Source organism: Lissotriton vulgaris, chromosome 1_1 (assembly GCF_964263255.1).
Source record: "Lissotriton vulgaris chromosome 1_1, aLisVul1.2, whole genome shotgun sequence".
Classification (NCBI taxonomy): domain Eukaryota; kingdom Metazoa; phylum Chordata; class Amphibia; order Caudata; family Salamandridae; genus Lissotriton; species Lissotriton vulgaris.
Genome location: NC_141685.1, coordinates 16,617,868 through 16,643,395, shown reverse-complemented (window position 1 = coordinate 16,643,395; position 25,528 = coordinate 16,617,868). Strand labels below are relative to the sequence as shown.

The window sequence follows — 25,528 nt, the reverse complement described above, 5'->3', positions numbered from 1 at the left end:
TCAGTTGTTTACCCATTTTCTGCTGCTTGGAGCTGATAGGATAGGAAACAAACTTTCAGAGAGGTGGTTAAACAAAAGAGTTGAAATGTGTCTTGCCAGTGGCTGTACAGATCCCCAACAGGAGACTGCGAGGAGGGGGGGGGGGTGGGCAGAGAAGAGACCTGGGGGGAGTTCACTGTCCCAGCGCCCTGGGCGGCTGCCCCCTTGTCCATGCCTTTACCATCTCTAGGCAGACATACACTTCTGCTCCCTGGGCGGGGCAGACATTCTTTGCCTCCCTATGAGTGAGCCTCAGCAGTGAGGGCCCCTGAGGGCCTCTGCACTGGGGCTCATCCTGCTTGGCAGTATATTGTTTCTGAGCATGCGCAGTCCAGGACGGCGAGGGTGGCGTATGACGATGTGCATTACTAGTGGCGGGTGACGTCTCCTTGCGTGGACGTGCGCAGAATTGTTCTGGGCATGCGCATGTTGTAGTAGTAGTAGCTTGGGGCATGCGCAGTGTATTTTTCGTTACTAGTTCTGAGCATGCGTAGTGGCTCTGCCTACCTTTGCGCATGCGCAATGATCGGCTTCCAGTAGTTCCGGGCGCCCCCAGTGTTTTGATGGCTGGCTGTGCGCATGCGCAGTTCAGCGGTGGATCCCATCCTCCGAGGGGTGATCGTCTCAATGACGACGGTTCCGCGGCCGGGATCCACCAGAGGAAGCACCGGCCTCACGGAGGACCCGAGGGGCGCGGAGGAGCAGGTGAGGCCCGGGGGGAGCTTGAGAACAGCCGCCGAGTGAGCGGGGCCGGCGCCCCATTGTCCCCCCCCCCTGTGGGCCCCGAGCCGGGTCGGCAGCGCTCGGTCTGGGGCATCCTCCCCTCCCCCCCTTTTTTCTTAAATGTGCATGTTACATTTTTACCACCCACCAACACAGCTGCCTTTTAATTAGAATAATTTTCTTCAATTTAAATTACATTATTTCATAAATTAAACCGTTCTTCCCCTAAACATGATGCTTATTTGCTATCACACTACCCGTTCTCCACCATACTTTGTACTTGCCACTGTCCATCCCATTCCCTGTATTAAGCAGTCGCATCCCCCATAACCAAGTGCAGTGTTGACTATATCACAATACTTTTTGGAGACGACTGTTGCTTGTGTTGATACTTCCTTTCCCTTCCCCATTTTAATTCAAATCTCATAGCACCCTTCATGCATTAATAGATAACAAAAGAAACATGACTGTTGCATAGTCATTTTATTTAAAACTTTAAACGTACTGTAAATCACAGTGCTGTACAAGATAAAATGAACTATGCCAATAGCTCTTGCAGACGTGCAACCTGTTTGCTTTGCCAATTCTTGTTTTGAGTAGTTCTTACTCTCCTGTACTATATTTGGGTTTTGGTTTATGGACTTTTGCCACCCTCTCCATTTTTAGGCCTCGCCTTGGCAGTGCATGCATGCACTGTTGCAGGGAGACCTAAAGTAATCTATATGTTGGGGTAAACTTATTGTAATCTGTCTCCCCGCTTGCCATTGGCTTAGTTGTGGTTGTGTTCTTATCTCCGTGCTGTTGGTCATTTGCTAACTTCCTTGTAGTCCCGATACAGCGGCGCCTAACTACAGTGTTAGATTGCTCTGCTATCACTTCTTTTAATTGAAGTGCAGTGAGCCATCTGTTTTTTAGCTGTAGCCTGGTAACTGAAGACTGCTCTGTACCCAGGACCGACAACGCTTCCTGCACCATCTGAAGCACTGGTCTCCGCTCTCACCAAATTAATTCAGACTTCACAGCCGCCGTGATGCTTCCTGTTTCATGAAACCCAGCTAGCGTTTGCGGGCGCCGTGATGCTAAAAGAAGACACAGACTCTTTAGGCGCAAGGCCCGGGCTGTTAAGGAAGTGCCTCAGGCTCGAGACTCCAGCGTTTCCGACCTCTGTTAACATGTGTGGCCAGAAAGCAACGAGGGTTGCCAGCAGCTTCTCAAGGCTGCTTTGCATAAACCATTCGCAGGTCGAAGAAGAGAGCGCGAGCGCTGTGAAATCCGACACTGTCCGCCTGCGAGGCCAGTGACAAGGAAGGCTGCTCTTTATTTGTTTCATGATTGGCCTTGTTTCACTTTGCCTTTGATAACAACACCACCATTACGCACCATTACATTCACCCCCTTTAACGGTGGAAGAGAAAACAGTTCTTAAACAGAATGTAGTATAACCCCCAATGTTATGCAAGTCAGCGATGCAGTCCCGTTACATCTTACTCGTTTGACCTCACCTCAGTATATGCAGGCGTGTTTCCTAAGAGTATTTAGCTTTCCTAGATTTTTGGGAAGGTTCATTTTGTCATGCAGCTTGAGTCTTGCCTAGGGCGTCACGCAAGATGAGTTTGCGTATTACGGTTCGGGGGAGGTCAGATGGTGTTATTATTGCTGCGAGTGACTGAATGGTTAGGTAAAAATGTAGGTTATTTCAGAAGTAGAGGACGTTCCGCAGGTCAAAAGTGGCTGGGTGCCGTATCAGTTTTTTGGGAGTGCCCTGCATGCGATTGCAGGGAATTTGGCGGCAGCTGCAGGGGTTGAAAGCGCGCTGGAAACGGGTCCAAGGGAGGGAGTGACTCTCACTATGCGCTGCTTTTTCACTTTCAAACGCATGCATCAACTGATGGACGCCCAACAGGCCGCTGGCGCTTTTCCTTCCAGTGGTGTGCAGCACTAGTGGGATGAACACTTACTACAGTGCTTAAAACAATGTGCCCATGTGTTATTGATTCTGTGGGTAGATCAGTTTTACATCTATCGTCCCAGACGTGCTATTACCGATGCAGCAATTTATTAACACACAAACTCAAGCACACGTTATTCCCAGCCTGGTGCACACACTTGTGTTTCTGTCACATATTTTATACTGAACAATATAGTCCTAAGCATACATTAGTGCCTGTCATAAGATGTTACCAATGTATACAGCAGTGAGCGTGCAGTGATGTGATTGGTCTGCTGGGCATCCTGTCACGGTTGATGTGATCTTCAACCCAGTGTTAAGGACGTTTGAAAACACAGTCAAAGTAAGACACATTTTACAGTTAAAATACACGTTTATTTTCTTTCTAGTAAGGCAATTTATTTTATAATAAAACATTTCGCCAAGTAAGTAGCGCGCGGGCCTCTTCAAGTTATAAAATCTGTGGTCCTCTTCCATCTAATATTTAATTAAAGCGACCCTAAAGGTGTATTGGTGAATAATTTCCAGAACCTCACGCGCTTAGAGAGGCGTGCCACTGCAAGTGTGTCGGCAAAGCACATCTGATGCTTCCTGAGGCCTAAACCTCCTCTCTGAAGTTCATATCCAGTCATCTTATAGCTTACCTTTCAGCTGACAACTGAACTGCAAATACATTAGAGTCATACACTTGTATGACTCAAGAATAAAACAAAGAATAGGCGCGGGGGAAAAATGCTAACAACTCCTGGCACAGAGGAAGCAGCCCACAAACTACTTCCAGGTGACACAGAAGCTTTTTTAAACAACCGAAAAGGGAACGTTTTTCAGCTTTTTCACCTAGTGCTGCCCAGACTTTGATAAGATCCAAATGTGATGTAACCTGTAACTCGTTCATCCTAATGTAAAGCGCTCTGATACCACGCTTTAAGGCCACCTTATCTGTCAGCATGGTGTGCTCTGGACAGACTTTGGTGCCAGAGCAGGATTTAAACACCACAGCACAAAGCCATCCAGAGCAGGTGGCAACCCAAGCCACTAGACAGTCCCTTGCTCAGCATGCAGGAATGTGAGCTGTGCGGCCAAATTACATCCCAGGGCTGTTCTCATTTTTTTTCTCTTCATTTTTAAAAGGTCATTTTATTCTGCGGCTTCTAGTTTGATTTATCATTATTAAAGGGGCTGCTGGGCTGACCCCTCTTCTCCGGGTTCTGCAGCTCATTTTCATGCCGGATGTGTTGGAGGAAAGTGTTAACAGCCGGGGCCTAGGGGCACATATCCTGCACCAGAATCTGAAACCGGATTACACCAAATGAACACACACAACATCGGAGTCTGCCCTTCTTATAGATTGTGTACTGGCCAACGAGCAAGGCTGGCTTAAGGTGGCACGCACTGTACAGGGCAACATGGAATTGTGAACAGTCTTCACAAAAAGCATGTGACATAGCCCGGCAAATGTAGTCTACAGTTACTTTACTGTTGCTGGAGGGCGACAGGAGCAGAGTAGCAGCTTCAACTCGGAGAAAGCTTGGCTACCACTCTGGAGTTGCAGGACACCTCTGCTCCTCAGGCTGGCTCCCGACAGGCCATGTCGGTTGCAATTCTGGTTTCGTAGCTTGTCTATTTTCCTGCAGCTTGCAGGGGACTGAACCCACCAATCCTTGGAGGTCTGCTTCGGTTTCTGCCATTCACTGGGGTCCCTCTTGCAGGGAGCAGTAAGCTTTTACCACGGACATTCGTCGAGCACACGTTTCCAATATACAGTCTCTTAAGTGCACTTACATGTCCTCCCTTTGCACTGTGGCAGAATACAAGGTCCTTTTGTCGGTGATAGTGTTTTCGTAGTGCCTCTTCTAGGATTCAAACACCGAACAGAGGTTCTTGTGTCGGGAGAACTCCTTGAGTCTTAGTTTAGGGGGCGTTCAGGGTGTGAGGAACAGCGGCCAGTGGGCTACTGGTCCCTGCTGCTATGCCGTCCCTGCAGTGACAACATGCTGTAGGTGTACGTCCCTTTACTATCCAGACTCGTCTGATCTAGGGTCTTCCAACATGGTAGAACCCTTTCTTGGCTGTACACATAAGGTGTTGCATGCCTTTTTGAGGCGTACACCTCCTGAATAACTACTATTCCCGCCTGCCTACATGGATGGGGCGGGAAGGACTTTGTGCTCAAGTGGGGGGCAAGAAACTACACCTCAAGGGCAGTGAAAGCCTTTTAGGCTAACCGTCTTGATGACTGTAAACATTAGCCATTTTGGGAGGGAGGAGGTCTGATCTTCATCCTGCCAAGGTCCTTTGTCTCCCATCCTGTGGACATGCTAGAACAACCGACAGGAGGGCAGACTCTAGTCTTGGCAGCAAATGGTTCTGGGGAGCCCGCCAAGGCAGTGGGGCACTTTATACTAGAGGGGCATCCACTTCGGGTGGGCAGCTCGTCTTACTCTAGGGATCGCCAGGCTAGCAGATCCCAGTGCACTATCAGTGTCCAAAACCCGCATCCAGCAGTCCTAATGGGGCAAACAGTGGAGGGGAGGGGCATCTGCAAAGAAGTCCACTATCTAACACTAATCAGACCTCAAGGAATCTAATTGCCAACTCGTTGTGGAGAGTCGGATTTTATTAGGGCAAACTATTTTCAGGCCTACTGGCGCGTTCTGGCTTGCTGACAAAGAACAGGTGTTATCTTAATGAGAGTGAATGAGCAATAAAGATTCATTTAAATCTTGTTTGTATCTTGTCACACTTACTCTGCATTCGGAGACAGAGGTCAAATGCCAGTTTATTCCTTCTTACAACTTGCTGCTTATTTTATCCTGGAGATGTTCTTTTCCTTTTTCTCACTGCAACCCAGAAGGATTTTGTAAAGTGAACTGTGTGAAATGAGAGGACTGTCGGATATCATGTTTTTTTCTAACATACAAGATTTAAGTAGCTTGTCAAACTGTACAAATATTTTAAAATATATTTCAGTAGTCATAAAAGTGCATTTTTGTAACTTTGATGAAAAAATAATTTTATTTGAATGAATGCCGATCAGAATACTTCACTTGGTGATGTACAAATAAACAATATTTTTGATAAATCCGATTTTCAAAATGCTATATAGTTTATTAGTAAAACTGCATGTTGGCGTGAAAGTTAGTAGCCCTTCCAGTGGAAAATGTGCTTGTTCTGTAAATGAAGGTGCACCATCACATCTTGCTTTAGTAATATATTTATTACAAGTGAGTTTTTAAACAAAGTTGAAAATATCCCTGACACCACATCACCAATGACCATGCTACTAGTGACCTAAGAGGCATGTCAGGGGTCAACTGTACAGTATATGTGGGCAAGATTTTTATTATGCGCGGAGCAAACGTTTAGTATATTAAACGAGGGTTTTTTTGTGCAGCAGAAATGTTGACCTCGCATATTTGAAGGTACTCTCATATGTGATACAGAATAGGTAGCCTCTTCTGGATTTGACACCTGCGTCTCACCCCTCTCTGATACTAATTTCCTCCTCGATTCGTCTTTCTAATTCTATTACCTCCTCGATTCTTCCGCGAGTCTGCTTGTTTAGGTACTTTTTAGCTCACACCCCACCCCGGTTTAGTTATTTCAGCAATAGTTGCTTTCTGCCTCAGTCTTTGCGCTAATATTCTACCCGTCTGCTCACTTAATTCATAGCAGTCTTTTTAAAATAATTTGTACTTCACTGATACCTGCTCAGCCATGAGTGAATAGACAGCTGACCGCTCAAAAGATAAAACTTTTTGGGCTTCCTGTACACTAGAACCAAGTCTAATACAGGAGGCTAGTTTTAATTCCGGCTGACTTACTTTGTCCAAGGCAGCCTTAAATTCGGCTTGTTTTTTTTTTTTTTAGACGGTATTGCGAATAGCTCATGGTCTCACCTCTTATGATCGATTTAAAAGTGTCCCAGACTGTCTGTATTGAGGCCGTATTATTGTTGCACAAAAAGAATTCCTTTATAGTCGTATCCATATGAACTAGATAGTCCTGATCTAAGAGTAAATTTCTTTGAAATGACCATTGCCTTTTTTGAGGGTAATCCTGAGGAGAGAGTACTAGTTCTAGTACAATAGGGTTATGGTCGGAGACAATTTGTGGTAAAACATCTATAGTTATATTTTCAGTAATCTTTGCAGAAATAAAAAAATAATCTAAACGAACACATTTTTGGTGTGGAGCTGAAAAATAAGTAAAACCTTGCTCCGTGGGTCTTAACTTGTTCCATATATCTATCAGTCCATTCCCCAAGATTAAGTCCCTGAGAGCTCTAAAGGTTTGGATCTTGCGGCCTTTATAATTCCAAATATTCCTAATGTTACAGTTGGCTTCGATATTGATATTAAAATCTCCACACAGAATGAGGGGTTGGTTCCACTCCGCTAACTCAGAATTAATTAGATTAAATACTTCTTTATCGTCTAAGTTTGGACCATATATAGAACCGACAGTAAATTTAGTCCCTTCAATAACAATTTCTGCTAGTCCCCATCTCTCCCATTTATCACCTAAAGTTTTAACACATTTCCCAATTCTTTGTTTTATGAGAATAGCAACTCCTCTTGTGGTTCCCATTTGTTTAGAACAAATTAGAAGCTCAAGACCCAGATTTTTCAGCAGACTTTTTTTGGACCATGGGATATGTGTCTCTTGTAGACATATAATATCAAATTGCAGAGATTGAATCAAATGCCGCAAAATCCCTAACTTTATAAAATCATTCAGGCCATTAATATTTAATTTTCTCCCCATTTTAGAATCTTAAAAAGAAGGATGAACAATAGTCTTTTTTTAATTGATTCTTAATACTCTTACGGCTTATAAGATTCCAAGTGATCTGTTTTATGATGCTTGGGTTAGCCATTATTGCTGTATTACACCCCACCACCCACCACCACCACCACCACCCTCTGGTCCAGGACCAGCCACCCACCCCCCACCCCCACACATGAGACTCAGGAACTGTCAATTCCTGTAAAGTATGGAGTGCCGCGCTCCTCCGGCTCCGCACACCACAAGAGAAAAAAAAAAGGGGGAAGCAGACAAAGATTAAACTCAATTAGAACCCTAGTGCTTTGGTAGTTAAGTTTGATATAGTGATATTCCAAGCTAAGTGATAACGTAATATCCTGCCTAATAACAATCTAGATTTTATAGTGTATGTAGAAACTCCTTAGACTTTATCTCTGATAAAAAGGATTTTGTCTGCCCTTTCCACATAATTTTCAGTTTGGCCGGGTTCTGGAGGTAAACGGTGGCCCCTTTTTTCTGGAAATCAGGTATTAGTTGTCTCAGACATGGGCGTCCACAGAAATTTTTCCGGGGGGGGGGCAAAATGTTAAAGTCATCATCATCCTCCGACATGATGTGTGCCAAGTGGGGCAGACGAAACACTGGGGTGCAGAACTAGGATAGACTCAATTAAATGCCAGGAATCCAGGACATAGGACTGACCCTGCCATGGGCCAACAAACACCACCTGTAGGGAAAACGCTAAACTTTCTGACAAGGTGCTTTATCTCGGTCTGCTAGGTGTGCAGACTTCTGGGTCCTCGATCCAACACCAATCAAGGCTGCCTTCAGCACGATTCGATCTTTATCAGAATACTTTAAAACAGCCTATGATAAAGCACCAGATTAAATATACTGTATGCAAAGTGTATGTTAGGGATTATTTGTAGCACACATATTTACCAATATTGGCTTCTTGGTGCTAAAATTCATGATAACTTTCATCCAAAGTTAAAGCACAACGTCAAAGTTAGTAATAAATAATGCAGCAATCGCACACGCTAGTGATTTGACAGTGGGTGCTCCCTTTACTAGAATTCCCCGGGCATTGCTAAATTTTACACACATTCAATTAATTTATACAATATAAAATGTATAGGTCCAAATGTTAGCTATATTTTTGAAAAGAAACTTAGAGTCCCTCTATGTGTAGTCAATGTCAAACTGACATCGTGCGCACGTTTAGGGGTACAATAATGGCCAGCTCCCTTATGCGGAAGCCCGGCACCGTAAATGTGTGGAACATGCGGCGCCCGCAGCTGCGCCACATCACAGGTCCAGGGATGCTGAGTCTTACACAGTGGAGAAGTGGGGGGAAAAAAGTAGGGGAACAGTGGGCGGAGAATCGGAGGGTGGGAATAACCCAGGGATTGGATCTGTGGGTGGAGCCAGAGGTGAGGCTAGAATGCGCAGACATCCCAATTTTTAGTATTTGTTTGGCATTTCACTGCCCAGTTTAATCAACCAATGGATACACATGAATATTTAAGTTTATTTTGAGTTTTTGACATTAAAATATATTCACAAAGTGGGATATGCTTCTAATCACAGAATGTTCCAAATATGATAAAATGTGGAAACACAAGCACTTTGTCTCCGTGCCCTGGAGTTTCTGTCATCAGCACTTCATCCTTTTTCAACAACAGCAGTTCAAACATGAATGGCAAAATATCCTAGTTTGCAAATGTTTTCTCTAAAATTATGGCTGTGCCATATTTGCCTCATAATGCAAGATCAGCTGCATGATCTGACCATTTAAACAAATAAATTGTTTGTAGCTCAAACATATCAAAAGTTAATATAAAATGTGACTTGTGTTGCTGCTGAGTGGATGGGCTATTGTAAAGGTTGACTGGTCACCTTTCTCACTGCTGCATTTGTATGTTACACTGATACTAATAAGGCAAAATCTTTCCAGAGACTGTTAGCATGTGTACACACGTCAAAATAATAAAATATCTGAAAATATACTGCATTACGCTGCAGCCTTTTTTTTAATGCATAATTTAGTCAACACTACGGCATAATGTTGTCATCCTTTGCTGCATAATTAATTCCAGTGGCCCCACAGCAGGCAGCACATGTTAAAAGTGCTTGTGAATGAAGCAGGGAGACTGTGAAGTTTGCAAACTTAGTTTGGTGTGTGAAAATCCTGCATTGCCAATCCCTGGTGAATTGCAGCTACTGATGCTGAAACTAGGCCAATGGAGGTACCTTTGGGTGAGGCAGACTGGCCTAATGGGCAGGGCCAGCCATAGCACTGGTGGTGTCCTGTGCATTAATATTTGTTAGTGCCCCCCAATGACCATCTCTGCCATGAATTCCCTCACTACCACCCTTTAACTGTGCCCCCCATAGTCTCCATAGCCACTCTCACTCAGATGCATTTAATTTGATTTACAGTGCCACTCATAACATTGTAGGATGTCAGAGCACTTTACATCACACACATTACACAGAGACAATCAATGTGTGTAAATCACTGTATAGAAAATGTTACATAAGACAAAGGACTGCAAGGTGTAGGAGTCACATGACAACCATACTCGTAGCCCGTATAGTTTTATAGTGATTGGCCTGGAGAAACACAATACCCGGAATTTAAAACGTATTACCATGGTTGGGGGTTCTCCTTAATAATCAGAATTGATTTCTGTCCAAAAGAACACTTTTTGGGACATTAGGATCATCAAAGACTGGGGGGGGAGGGGGGGACATAACGCTCAAATTTATACCTTGCAGTTTGTATGCAGCTCTTAGATGACAGTTAATAGCTCACTGTTCTAAGTTAGGATTTTAACTTATAAACTGCAAGTAACAAAAGGATCTCTGACAAAAGCAGTAGCCCACTGACCTATTTACATTATGTGCACTTTGTGATCTGCATGGCGCATGCTCTTTGCAGCCAGTACATTAACCATCTGAGCTACCTTTCCATGAGTCAAAACTTCCACTAGACAAAATTCTGATCTCTCTCTAGGAAGAACATTAATCACCAGAGTCATCACAACATTTTTATTGTTGCCGAAAAGTGCTGGAAGCCAGGAAGGAGGCAGCAAGCGTTTTTAAAACCATAATATACTTGCAAACATGATGCCTTCACCTAAAGTCAGCACCCGGTGCGGTCACACTGGTTGCACCAACCTCGAGCTGGCCCTTCTCAAGGGTCCTGTGACCTCAGTGACTGTTGTTCTAGGGTGTGCTGCTTCATAGGCCTGCCCGCAAGACTGGATGTGAACATCAGTATGGATAGTGGTGGACAAGCCTTGAAGGTTAACCTACACTTGTAATGCTAGGGTCCACCTGCTGGTACGAAGACAGCAGGACTTCTAAGGTGTTGCGAAGCCTTCTAAGGTCTAGCATGTGATTGTGCTCTCGCAGGAGAGTGGTCTGGTGGGCTGGTTATTAAGGCTGAACCTGGTTCCCAGTTCCAAATTCAGCAGCTCTGACCATAGTGCCACATCCACTCCCCCACTGAACACCGTACTGCCCCACTGAGAAACTCCCACTGTTTTCAACTACAACCCAATTGTTGTCCGCTATAAACACCTGGATGCGCAATTTAAATTACGCACTAGACAAGATCAATATGCGGCCTACAAAGAAAAAGGAACAACATCCTGGAAGAAGTAAACACTTATAGGGAATGCAAAATTTAGCAAACCATGGGAAATGTAAGCAGGAACAACATGGTTACCTTAATGCTTTTACACTTACTATTCAGAAATCAGTGAGTGCTTTTGCCTGAAAAGTTAAGGACCCATTTCAATGGCCATTGCTTATATCCTTACAAAACGTAAGCAGTATGGTAAAAAGACCACATCCCTGGACGCAGAGCCGCAGCACACATTTTGTTTTCCAATCCACACATTTTGGTACCTCCAGGATTGGTGCACTAGTTCCAAGTCCAGGGAGAACAAAGACAAGAAAACAAAAATAGTGCTTCACTGGCAAACTCTGTAAAAGTGGTGCTAATGTGTTTCAGAGTGAATAAAATCAGTTTGGCCAGTTTGCTACCACTCTGTCTTACTTTATATAGTTATTTATCTATTTTTCATATTTTTAGCCTTTTATTCCCATTGCTGCACTTTGGAATTAAAATGTCAGAAAAATACTAAATTTCCAGCAAAAGCGTCTTTCTTTTTTGGATCCATTTCACAGGGAAGCAAATAAAAGAAAGGAGAGGAAAGAGAGTGAGAACCCCGTCTTGAAGTCACGGTTTTCATGGGCGTCCGCAGGGGGAGCAAGGAGGGTCGCTCCGGGGGGGGGGGGGGGAAAGCCCCTACTTGCCCCCCCCTGCGGACGCCCATGGTCTCAGATGCCATTGCTGGGCCACCGTGGCCTGACAGAAGTCCGGCCGCACAAAAAATGTACACCCTTTTACAGTTGCTCTTTTCTCGGGTCTGGCTAAGGCTGAAATTTCCTCCCTAGCGAGGAAATTGTTAAAGCTAACAAGGATTGCCCGAGGATAGTCTGTCTCACCCTGACAAGGTTTTTTAACAGAGAAGGGAAAGCGATGCGCTCTTTGGATTTCTTTTGCCCAGTCCCATGAATTTAATTCACGAAAAGCCTCATTTAAAAGTCCAATAACAAATTGTCTAACATCAGTCCCTTCCTTCTTTTCAGGTATACCAAGAAATCGTAGGTTATTTCTGTGGGCCTGATTTTCTAGGCCCGTTAATTTGTAGGAAAGGTCGTCCCTGTGGGCTTTAACGTTCTCGAGTTCTTGTTTCTGGGACATAGACTTTTCTTCCAGAGCCAAAATGTGTGCCTCAGCTTCAGTTACTCTGTCAGCAGTTTCAGCTGTAGTCTTTATTGCTCGAAGAACAGCATTTTTCAATTTAGTACAGGTAGCTTGAGTGCGAAGATTCTCAGATTTGCTTTCTGCCCGGTGTGCCATCATGGTGTTATAGATGGTGGTTAACGTGATTTCAGTAGGGGTTTCAGTGAAATTATTTCCACCTTCAGAATTAGCAGAAGTCTCTGTGATTAAAGCCCCAGTTTCTGCCACAAAATTGCTTGATAATGGAATATCGGGCTTAGTTGCATGATCTTCTACAGTAGTTTTGGTAAGGGTGCGATTATTGGAACCCCTCTTTTTACGCCTCTTGACTGTAGCAACACTTACATTAGGTGAAACTAAGGTGGCTCTTGGGTCCCCAACTTCTTCATCTTCTTCTAGGGAGCTACTCTCTGCAGTATAGTCCGCCCAGTCTTTGCTTCGGTTTGAACTATCGTCAGAAGTGTGATCAGACATGGAGTAGAAGTTTTCACCGCCCTCTTGAAGAATTAGTGCTTCTTTCAACACGTTGGTGTTAATACTCAAAGGAGTCTCAACCGTCCCTGTGCTCTGCGGTATATCAATTTGGCCACTATCTTCCATACTTCTTTGCAGGGTATGAGCCCTTAAATCTGAGTCCATAAGAGCTTCAGTTGTGTCTATTGTCTCCTCTGCTACGGCAACAATAGTATCAGTTGCAGGCTTAAGTATTGCCACCGTAGTTGTGGCAGAGTTTAAGGATACAGTATCCTTATGTTTTGATGTTTTTTTTTCCAAAAAGCGAAAAGGTGCCTTGTTTGATATTACGTAGAGGCAGAGGAGTTTTTTCAGGCAAGTCATCACCCACAACATTCACCTCTCTATCAATAGTCTCGATATCTGGTGAAAGCATAGATTCACTTACGGTGTCCTTTGCCTGCGCCCGCTTTCCCTCAGCTGGCTGCTTCGCCGTGACGCTTCGGGTCTGATCCTTCGTCTGAACTTTCGGAGGCATCTCCTTCCTCCTCCGAGACCCGCCACCGCTCCCACGCACAACTGAGCACTGTAATCCTGTAAAGAGCCTGGAAAAACGCCAAAGCGGGAAACGCTTTCGAGGTCGGAGAATGTTGAGCAACATCCGTCAGTGAAACTGGATAAACGCTGCAGAGGAAACGGCGCCCAGGCTGAACAGAGTCTCTCGAAGGCTTCCACGCCCCCCAGCCAGGTCTTGGATCCCGGGTCCTAAACTCGGGGAGTAAGTCAGTCAGAGAAATGGCTACGTTTGCCCACTGAGTTTAGATGGGCGGACTTGTACTCAATTATTACTGTTCCTTGCCACCAGGTAAAGCCTGGTGGTAACGAACAGCAAAACACTATGATGCTCACCCACCATGGGAGAGGACTCCCATGGCAAGTGGAGCATTGGGTTTTTTCTTTACAAAAAAAAAACATTTTGGGGTTTTGTTTTCATAAAGGGGGGGGGGGGAACCTTCTCTGCTATAGGACTGCGTCCTGATGACGCAGCTCCATGGCACAGAATAATATGCCTTGCCAGGAAAACCGCAGTGACAGCAGTTCCCGGCAGTGTTTTTAGAAATGACTACCTTCTTGGTGGTCATTTATAAATTTGGCGGGCGGCCTCTACACCATTAGGACTGAGTAGTTTACTCTGTATCCATGGCAGAACAGCAGGCTCTCCACCAAGAAAAAAATTGCCCACTTAGTGTTAGCAGCAAAAGAATGTTGTTACAGGTGTTCATTGATCTAGTGCAAACGAAATGGAGAGAGTGAAAAGGTATTTTGTCGGGGGGGGGAGTCCCCTTATCTTCCTTAGAAGAACTTGAATCTGCCGTAAAGAGAATCCTCCCAGAATTCACTTTTGCAAATCATTCCCAAAAATAAAGGAGGGAGGTACTCCTTTTTAGGTCTCGCCTATGCAGCGCAAATGCGCTGCAAAGGCAAAAAGACCTTTTGGGAACACTTTGGCTTTTCAGCCAAGCATGTGAACGCGTGCACATCAGGAGATTCACTTGTGGGAGCGCGTGCCGCCATCTGGCAGCAATTATCGCTCCGCAAGTGAATCTGGCAGCCTTCCCACTCCCCCTGCTGCCGCGCGCGCCCTTCAGATTTTTGTGTTGGTAGCAGGGGCGGACTGCTCTGCAGGCACTGCTTTTGGCCGGAGGCGCTTAGGCTCCGGTAGAGGGATCGTGCTGCTCTGCTGGAGTTGCCTCATTTGACTTTTTATGGTGATTTCAGTGCCTCATCTTACGGCACTTTAGACTCTTTCCAGTCCCTTTTGTTTCCTCGCTGCCCTCCGATATTGGGGTTGTGCCTCCAAGTGTGTTGTGCACATTGCAGTTCTGAAGTTACTGGCATTGTGTTGCGCCTTGCTGCAGGTTGCCTTCAGTTTTTCCTCACCCACGCACACAAAGCCCTACACGACCAAGGCCCGAGCTACCTCAACAGCCGAGTCAACTTCTACGCTCCCAAACGCCACCTCCGATCAGCCAACCACGCCCGCGCCGCCGCCCCCCGCATCCGAAGAGCGACGACAGGAGGAAGGTCCTTCTCCTACCTGGCCGCCAAGACCTGGAACTCCCTCCCGACCGACCTGCGCCTGACCCAAGACCACCTCTCCTTCAGGAAGAAGCTGAAGACCTGGCTGTTCGAGCAGTAGCGGCCCCCCCCCCCCACCCCCAGCGCCTTGAGACCCTACGGGTATGTAGCGCGCTCTATAAATGTCATTGATTGATTGATTGATTTTACTCTTTATGAACGGTGCCTTGCTCACTCGCATGCGCACCACGGTGGTCTCCCGCAGCTGGTTGATTCCCTGGTTTCCGACAGTCCGTGGGCAGGTATTTTTGTGCTCTTAATCCCTCCTCGGCTGGGTCCTGGTGTCCCTGTGCGGTATTGCGGGTGAGTGGCCTACATCAATGTTTGTATGGTTTACTGGAAGGTGTTCTGCCTCTGTTTCCTGTGGTGTCTGTTTTGCCTTACTTCTTTGTAGAGTTTTGGCTTACTTTTACTTTCGGGGTGCGTTTGTTTTCCCCGTTATGCCTAGCTTTAAGGACTGACTTCTTACGCAGTGCTTTTAGGGGCCTGGGTGTACCCTTATGGCTAGAGTGGTCGGCCCGGGAGCTGGGGTTGCCGGTTCGAGTCTCGGCTACTACGCTATTCACCATGTGTTTCTTTACCTTTCCCCATCTACTGGGGTCCTCTGCGTTCCTCGTTCATTTCAGGTTTCTTCCCTTTTTGTCTGCTGGTCATTCCTGACTCGAACTGGCCGTGAGTTCCTGTACTATCTATGCTGTGAGTCTCTGTGGCCTAGTGGTTCGGGTCTCTGACTCTTACGCCGATGGTTATTTGTTCTTATCCTGGTGCTTCTCTGCTTGCGGGTCCTTGGTCAATAATGAGGACTCTTTGTTTCCTGACATACCGCGCGTACTTTGAGTAGACCTCCCTGCTTTGGAGCAAGCCCAGTCTCTGGATGCATTCACTTTCCTGACAACGTGTATTATTATTTTTTTTTCCCCAAGTGCGAATCACATGCACCGCTGCCCCAGTTACAGCGTGAGCACCAACAGGTACTCTTGTGGGAGATGTGTAATGCGGGCTGTGGTGCTTTTTACAGAAAAGAACGACAAGGAATTGTGCCTTTGCGATAATAAAGTAATAAAGTAACAATATAATATCTTTAGTTTTTCTGATCATACACCGTAATTGATCTTCAAATATTTTATATTTTTATATTTTCAGCACAATCCAGTTTGCTAGTTTAAAGAGCCTTCCCTGCTATTTGATCTGGAAGGGTTCTGATATATGGCATAATCAGGTGGCTTCCATTTTTGCTCGCAGAGATTGCATCAAATCAAATGAATAGGTAATGAATGTGCCATCCAGGGGCAGCCTCATTTCTCTGAACAGGCAGTTCTGGGCTTTCAGAAAAGCAGGACCGCACATGCAAAACAGTTAAGGTTACCATGACTCCACTCGGGAGTGATATGCAATGTCTGCTGGACATCGCATTTCGTCCCTGTTATGTGTATGTGTGAGAGCCTCTTTTATGTAGTGTTCCAAGGGCAAACATCAAACTGCCAGGAGCCGCAGTGCCCTTCACTGCACTGCCCTTCACCGAGTCTCCCTTTGTTGTGGAGCTGCGACTGGTAAATTAAAATTTGAAAAATAGAAAAAAAAGTGCAAGAAGGAATTGCAGGATTGCATATTGGGTGTCACACTGTGTATATATCTCTTTGTTGCCCAGTTGTTGTGCAGTCTTAATGCAGTGGTATTGACCATATGCCCATTTTACACTTCTAGGTTTTCTGCGGAACTTGTCTGAAGAAAAAATAGGAATACTTTTTTTAATGTTTTCTGTTAGACCAATAACAGCAACATTATTTATTTGACAACATATTATTCTTATATCCTGCTCCTTGACACAGCTTCCACATTTGAAACATTGTAAACACCACGTTTTATCACCTAATGCATTCACTGCAAAGATTGTCTGTACAGCCAATCAGCCATCCACAGTGCTCTCAATGGCTGGGAATGGCACGACCTTTCATCCCTCCGAGGTCGATACCATGTGACCTCCATTCAACGGGCTACTAATGAAGGTGCTTAATACGCTTCTGTGAGTCAGCAAGCCAGTGGCAGCAGGTGTTACAGAGGAAAGTGATTTTAACATTATCATTGAGGTGAGAATGTCCATTTACTCGCTTCCAGTACCCTCCTCAGCACATATAGGAAGCTTACACATGTCACCACAAAGACCAGCAACGACAAGAACGGCACGCTCCTAAAATGAAAGTAAACTCTGAAGCCTACACTCTCACTCTCAGCGCTTTAAATGGTGCACCATTCCATTTGCTCAAGTCACAATCTATGCAGGGGAAAAAAGCCCCCCCCCCCCCCTTCACCCCAGCATTTCAGTGCTGCACATGTGGAGAAGCCATGGTCTACAGACCACATCGCTGCCTGTTGATCGTATACATTTAGGGTTTAAAGCACAGATTTCTTCTGAAACAAGCAGGGACAGCGTCTCCACTGCACCATCCTGTAATACCTGTGATTCTATACAAGTCACTTATCTCTCTGTGCCTAAAAAAAAAAAGCATTGGCATTTAGTTATGGAGCACAGTATTCTTGGTGCAACATCATTAACTATTGCATGGTTAAATACTTATAAGATCCCAAAGGCGAGACCCGTTGGCTATGCCAATGCTTATTTATGAATGGACTCTCACCAAGATATATTTCTTTTTTTTTTTTATTGAGATGGAGATGGATTTCATAAATCAACAGGATAAAATCAGACATTGAAGTTACTATATAAACATTATACATCTTATAAATCTTAACAATTAATTACTACATGGCATAAAACCAACTTCATTACACACAGTATTATGTAGGAGAATCCATCAACAATGGCTCTAGATCTGCTTACTGTTATTCATCTGCTTTCTCTCCAATTTCTAAGAGGAGCCCAAATCTTCTCACCAAAGTCTTTCGACCTCTTTCCTTTAAAGCTGTATAGGCATTCCTCTATATTATGAGTTCCCAGCAGCCTAGTTAACCACATCTGAAAGGTGGGAGCGGCAGAATCTTTCCAAGCCGCTGCAATTAGAATTCTAAAAACAGCCATAGATAGGAAGATAAATGCTTCGGCCTCTTGTTCAAGTTTAAGATTTTCATCCCTGCCAATCAGTACAGTAGTAGAGATAGAGAAATCTGATGCTCTAGCAGCCCCGTTAAAAACCTTTCAACTTCTATCAAAACTGGCGTAAGATTTTGGCAGGTGCAAAACATATGAGATAAATCTGCGGGGCCTTGGTCGCACCTAGGGCATCTATCATTTTCTCTTTTACCCCATTTAAACAACTTGGCGGGGGTATAGTACAAATTAAACATCTTGTAATGCTGTGCTTTTAAGTTTGTTGCTCTTAGTATTTTCTTGTTCAGTGCAAGAGCATAATCAATATCTATATCTGGATCCCCAATCCTTTGCGCCCAAGCAGATTCCGTTTGTCCTATATCGTCTCCCACAGCCTGTAAAAGATAACTATACCCAATTTTAATCTTCTTGCCCCCATTCCTTACGTAATTCACAATCTGGTTTAGATCCTGAATTGAAATCCTAGGTCTAAATGACTTCACTGTTTGCTCTAGTTGTCGATATAGGAACCATTGGTTAGTAGGTATACCAAACTTTTGTTGAAGTAAACCAAAGTCCAATAATTCATCCTCACACATGACATCCCCCAGACATCTAATACCAGACACTTTCCAAGTCCTGCTGTTTCTGTTCTGTCCGAGATGTGTAAAAGGGTTTGAGCTCCAAAGATCTACTGTACTATTAATCTTCGGGACCTTCAGAAATTTCAATAAAGCCTTCCATGTACCCCACGCACTTAACATTACTTTGCTTTTGCTCCTTTTGAAATATCTAGAATTTATTTCTCGTGTTAGAAGCCCCAGAGCCCTTTCTCCCACTATTAATTCATAGATTGTGGGGATTCTATATGAACCAGTCGGCACCTCTATATCATCATATCTCAAAATCATCATATCTCAAATGCAGATAAACCCCCTCCCTCCAATGGAGCAGAGTCGAGTCAATGATCTCCGAATTTTACCATATTGCCACACAAATTGCGAAAAGACAGCTTCTATTTTTTTCAACAAACCCTCTTCAACTAGTAAAGGTATGGCCCGAAATAAATACAATATTTTCGGAAACATTGACATTTTCAGTACATTCACCCTACCAATCAGGGATAAGTGTAAAACATCTATTCTTCTCAATTCTTTATCTATCGAGGTAATCAAGGGTAGATAATTTTCCTGTATGATTTTCCCCACATTTGCGTTAATTCTAACCCCAAGATATACCGCAGAGTCCACATACCTTTGGTCAGATTTATGAATGTTATTTGTACCAATTATTATTGTTTTTTCCTCATTGAGCTTATACCCGGAGCATGATCCGAACGCATGTGCCAATTGGCTCAGTTCCAGCATTGCCGTTTGCGGATTAGTAGTGACTATTGCCAAATCATCCGCATACGCCAATAGTTTGGTGGTATACCCATTAGTTATAACAGGAGATATTTTATCAGAGGCAAGGATTTTCCTAATTAAGGGATCAATATAAAGTGAGAAAAGTATCGGGGATCAGGGGCAGCCCTGACGGGTACCTCTTCTAATAACCACCTCTTCCGACTGCATACCCATCGTAGTAATTCTGGCTACAGGATCCATGTACATAGCCTTTATTGCTTTCCTGCATTTCTCTCCAAAGCCCCTTCTGGCCAAGACATCCCACATAAAATCCCAGACCACACGGTCGAACGCCTTTTCGGCGTCGAAGAGAATCATGGCCATATCTCCCCCCCCCCGTGGCAGCCATTGCGTCAAATAGCGAGATCGCCCGCGCCGTGTGTTCCGTGGTGCCTCTTCCTGGGACAAACCCATGCTGCCACGGTGGGACAAGTTGGTCAATAATTCTCCCTAACCTCTTAACCCATACTTTAGAATAAAGTTTGGCATCCGTATTTATCAGCGAGATTGGCCGACATGAACCAGGATCCTCCTCTGGTTTTCCCTTTTTATGAAATATTACAATATTAGTTTGTTTCCAAGTATCCGGGATCTTCCCAGAGCAGATTATACCATTAAATAAGTCTTCTAGCATGGGAAGAATTTCCTCCCCTAAAACCCTGTAGACTTCTATAGGTATGCCATCTGGGCCTGCAGCTTTACCAGCAGCTAGTTCTTGTAATGCGGTCTTTATCTCCTCTGCTGTAATATCTAAGTCTAGCTGCTCCCTATCCTCCTCTTCTAACATTGGGCATGGTGGCCCGTGCTCTTGACTAGCTGGTAAGTACCCTGACTCCTGATCATACAATTTCTGATAAAATTTCTGGAACACATCCATTATCATTTTCAGATCCGTATGTTCTACTCCATTATACTTAATCTTATATATTTTATTTTTGTTAGCCTCTTGCCTAATGCGCAGCGCTAATGCTCTTCCAGCTTGTTCGCCTGTCTCATACCGCCTTGCTCGATATACTTGATATTCTCCAATCTCCTTTTGCGTGATTATTTTTAAAATATCTCCCTTAATCAAAGCCATACTTCTAGCTGTTTCACTGCCATCCTTGCCTGAGACTATTTCCTCTATGTGTCGTTTCTCCGACTCTACTAGTTCTGAGGTGAGTTTTTCCACTTTACTTCTATCCTCTTTCCTTAACTTGGCGGCACAGCTGATCGTCTCCCCCCTTAATGATGCCTTAAAGGATTCCCATACTCCGTTCCTGGATGTACTATATCTATTCATCTCGAAAAATTCTTTCGCCCACTGTTTAATATGTTTTACAAACCTTTCATCATTTAGAAGTTTCCTTTCAAATGTCCATCTTGTTGTTTTCCTCAGAGTATTAGGGGCCTTATATGTCAATATCAAAGGGTTATGATCCGCAATTCTGACTTTACAGAGTTCCCCCATTGACACGAAAAAATAATCCAGTTTAGAATATTTCTGCGCCGGATGTGAGAAATATGTAAACCCTGGGTCACCAGGCACTTTTTCCCCCCATACATCTACCAGACCATGCGACTGTATTAAAGAACCAAGAGCTCTATATACCTTGTGTTTGCGTCCTGTGTATTTCCCTCCCTGTCTCCAATCAGCCGAAATATTCATGTCCCCACATACTATCATGGGGGTACCCCAATTAGCCAGCTCTTCTTCTACTTTATCATACACCATAGGGTCATCTTCATTTGAACCATAGATCACACCAAGTGTAATCCCTAGATTTAGTTCTACCAGGACCCATCTACCGGACCCATCGGTTTTAGTACGTTTCACCCCCCCCAAATTACATTTAGCTAAAATAGCCACTCCTCTAGTCATAGATGATTGCGATGAACATCCTAGCATAGTATAGCCATGCATATCCAACATCTTCCTTTTAGCCCAGGGTAAATGGGTTTCCTGAATACATAGTATATCTATATTATTGCATTTAGCAAAATGACTCAGTCTCTGTCGTTTCTTCCAGTCATTTAATCCCCCTACATTGATTGTACAGATCTTAATGTCTGACATTATTGATAAAGTTACTTCTCCTACAATGTCTGCTATCCATGAATCCACTACTAACCAAAATCACACCCATTTCCATCTCAAAGCTTTTCTCTTTTTTCTTCCACGCATTCCCCCCCCCCCTTCCCCCTTCCACCCCCCCCCCCCTGCTCCTGCTCACTCTCCCTTCCCTCACCCCAATCAGGTGACTGGCTCCCCCCCTCCCACCCCCCATTTTCAGAGGCGCTCAGACCCAAGGTCTGTGCACGTGATGGTTCGCGGTACTGATTGAGGAGATTCCACATTTAACCCATCTTTATTACCTATGACCCTGTAGTGCCCACCACCTTACACTATAAACACCAACCCGCACTGTGTTGCTAATTAATTATATATATATATATATATATATATATATATATATATATATATATATATATATATATATATATATATATATTTTTTTTTTTTTAACCTGAGCATGACAAAATATCACATTTGACTAATGATTAAACTCATCTACTTATACAAAACATTTTCTAAACCCCTTGTGAGATCAGATATTCTTTAGCCTTCACTTCGGAGGAAAAATATAATGTTCTTCCACCTTTAATTATTTTCAGCTGTGCTGGGTTTATCAAGTATGCCTGCATACCCTTGTCCTGGAAAGGTTTTATCATCTGCCTAAGTCTCCAGCGTCTCTCCACCGTGACATGACAAAAGTCAGGGCGAACAAAGAAAGAGTAGCCATCTATATTCTTTTTTTTTTTTTTGTCCGGTCTCGCCCTCTCTGATATTGCCTGCCTCAAGTTAGTTACCCAAAAAAATTTAAATTGCTCTGGGCTTATCTCCCTCCTTGGCATTCTTGTTGATTTTAAAGGGTATGCGATGTGCCCTCTGAATCTCCTTAGCCCAATCCCATCCCTTCAGTTCTGTAAAGGCATGTTCGAATAGTTTAACAACAAAGGCTTTCATGTCTGTATCTTCTGATCCTTCGGGAATTCCCAAAATGCGCAGGTTGTTCTGTCGAGATCTATTCTCAAGCGCCTCCAGTTTCCATTGCATATCTATTAGTTGCTCTCCCTGTGAATCTACCTTGCTAGAGGCCGCCGCTGACTCAGCTTCCGTTGACACCACTCTTTCTTCCAAATTAGTAACCCGTTCTCCCAGATTAACACACACCTTAGTCGGCTTCCTCACCACTCCTTGCATTTTTCTAACTGCCGCCTGTGATTTGCGGCTTTCCTGGCGTGCTTCTTCCCTGTGTGCGATTATTTCCTGGTGTATCACCTCCAGGAGAGACATTTGTGCTGATTCCCCACCTGGGCTTTCCAGCATAGGGTTGGTCGTCTGATGGTCCCCTTTTTGGCAATGTATTTTCGCTCCTGCCATGGATTTCACCGCGGTTATCGGGGGCTAAAATCGTCCTGCTCCAATTCACTGTCCGTAACTGACCCACTAGCCTCTTGTTCAAGGCTATCATCATCTTCCTCCGACCATTCCCCTCCTTCTGAAACTGAAAAGAAAGCTTCACTTGGGGCTTCTTTTTTATCGCTTGTGTCTTCACCAGCCTCTTCCTCTAATACTTCTTTGAGCGCCAGGGGTATCACAATGGTATTGACCTCAGCTTCTCTTGCTAGATCGGTTTCCCCTTTACTGTCCTCCTCTATGATTCTGGACATATCAAGATGGGCAGATAATTCTGTTACACTTTGGAGCGCCCCCCCCCCCCTGTATCCTTGGGGCTCTCAGCTGGCAGTCCTTCAGTGACCTCATTATTAACATCCTTTTCTTTTATAATTTTTTGAAAAATGTCTGATATCGGGGTGGTGCCCTGGTTGCCCTTACTAGCTCCTTGTTGTTGCGCCATTCTTTTAACAGGGGAGACTTGTTTTTTTTTCTTGCTGTTGTCTAGCTCCCTATCTGCCATTAATTCCGCCTGCTCAGCTGCAGCCTTCCTTCTCGCGGCAGCTTTAGCGCTGGCACTGGTCTTGGGAGCCATGATTTCCCTCCTCCTTTCCTCGAACCCAAACTGCTCCTTACCGTCTATTGTGCTGCCCCACTTTCTCTCTTCTGAGTCTTCAGTGATCTCCAGGGCGCTCCGTAGTCTTCTCCCAGTCCCTCGGTGTAAACACGTTTGCTGTCCTGAGTGTAAATTCGTATGCCGAGGTTCTCCTGGCCAGGGCTGTCTCCTCCGATGCAAGCTCCGTCCACTCCGTGAGCTCCGTGCCGTTTTTTTTCCAAATTCCGCTGCCTCCGCGAGCTCTGAGAGACGTCCCACACCTGACTCGCCTCTCAGCGATAGCCACCTCGCGGTCTGCAGCAGCTCCAAAATCAACCGCTTAAGCGGCCGACGGCAACAAAGTATCATTCGGCAGTTTCAGTTTCTTCTGCCAGTTTCTTCGTCTTCGGGCTTTCTCTCCGCTCCTTTAGTCTCCCTGCCCTTCCGAAGGCTCAGTGATTCCGTGGCTCCGTAACTCTGTAGCTTTGCGGCTCCGTGGCGTGGGTCTACAGCGTCATACTGCTCCTATGGCATCTCCTCAGTCGTACTGCTTCTCGGCCGTCCTAAGCGGTCGTCATCTTGCCCGCAACTGGAGATCCACCAAGATATATTTCTACGTGGCATGCTTCCTCATTGAGCCTTCAACCAATACAAAAAACAATACCCGTTGGGCTCGACCCCACTTTTGGAGTGAGGACTTTGATCTAAGTTTTATACTCAATATTTAGAGCCCGATCAAACTTAAACATGCATCTTTAATCTACATATACTACCTCCTATATGTAGCTTCATACTTTGTGAGAATATATATAGTTATTACTTTTACTTCAGCATATCTAATACACTGCCCTATTCCTCACCCTATACCGCTCTCAAATATATCCTCTAGCTCAACTCTGACTCATCTCAAACCTTTTTATACTACTCCTTCCAATGCACTACCCTATTTCTCACCCTATACTACTACCTATATATCCTCTACATCCACTCCTATTCATCCCAAACCAATACTATGATCCCTAAAATAACCTGTTCCAGGCTCTTCCCTACTCTACCTCTTGTTGCATTATCCCATACCTCTTTTTTAGGTCTCGCTGAGCAATGCGTAAGCATTGGGGCAAGATTCTAGTAAGCAGTCCGATAAGTCTACCAAATCAAATTAGAGAAATTTATAGAGCGCGCTACTCACCCGTAAGGGTCTCAAGGGGGGGAGGGGGGGGAGAGGAGAGGGGTCGCTACTGATCAAACATCCAGGTCTTGTGTTGTTTCCTGAAGGAGAGATGGTCCTGGGTCAGCCGTAAGTGGGTGGGAAGGGAGTCCCATGTCTTCGCTGCCAGGTAGGAGAAGGATCTTCCTCCTATGGTGGATTTCCGGAAGCGTGGGACGTCAGCGAGGGCGAGGCTGGCGGATGGGAGCTGGCAGGTGGGTGTGTAGAATGTGAGGCGGCTGTTGAGGTACTTGGGGCCCATGTCGTGGAGAGCCTTGTGTGCATGGGTGAGGAGTCTGAACGTGATTCTCTTGTTGACGGGGAGCTAGTGAAGGTCATTCAGGTGGGCAGTGATGTGGCTGCGGCGAGGGATGTCCAGGATGAGTCGTGCTGAGGCGTTCTGGATTCGCTGGAGTCTTCTCTGGAGTTTGGCTGTAGTTCCAGCGTAGAGGGTGTTTCCGTAGTCCAGGCGGCTGGTGACGAGGGCCTGGGTGACCGTCTTCCTGGTTTTGGTGGGGATCCATCGGAAGATCTTTCGGAGCATGCGCAGGGTGTTGAAACAGGATGATGAGACGTCGTTGACTTGCTTCGTCATCGTGAGGGAGGAGTCTAGGATGAAGCCCAGGTTGCGTGCGTGGTCCGTAGGCTTGGGTGCGCTGCCCAGGGCAGGGGGCCACTAGGAGTCGTCCCAGGCGGAGGGAGATGGTCCGAGGATGAGGACTTCCGTCTTGTCTGAGTTCAGTTTAAGACGGCTGCTCTTCATCCAATCTGCGACGTCTCTCATTCCTTCCTGAAGGTTGGCTCTGGCGGTGGTGGGGTCGTTGGTGAGGGAGAGGATCAGTTGGGTGTCGTCGGTGTAGGAGATGATGCTGAGGTTGTGTTGGCGGGCGATGGCTGCGAGGGGGCTCATGTAGATGTTGAAGAGGGTGGGGCTGAGTGAGGAT

At 45.1% G+C, this 25,528-nt stretch overlaps 1 protein-coding gene across 1 annotated transcript in view; it reads left to right on the top strand.

Moving 5' to 3' along the window:
- The first annotated feature begins 601 nt into the window (after window positions 1–601).
- LOC147736977 (uncharacterized) overlaps window positions 602–25,528 on the top strand; it is a 37,331-nt gene continuing 12,404 nt past the window's right edge. Inside the window, exon 1 of the mRNA XM_086954643.1 lies at window positions 602–744. The gene's annotated coding sequence lies outside the window, so the exon portion shown is untranslated. The remainder of the gene's footprint in view (window positions 745–25,528) is intronic.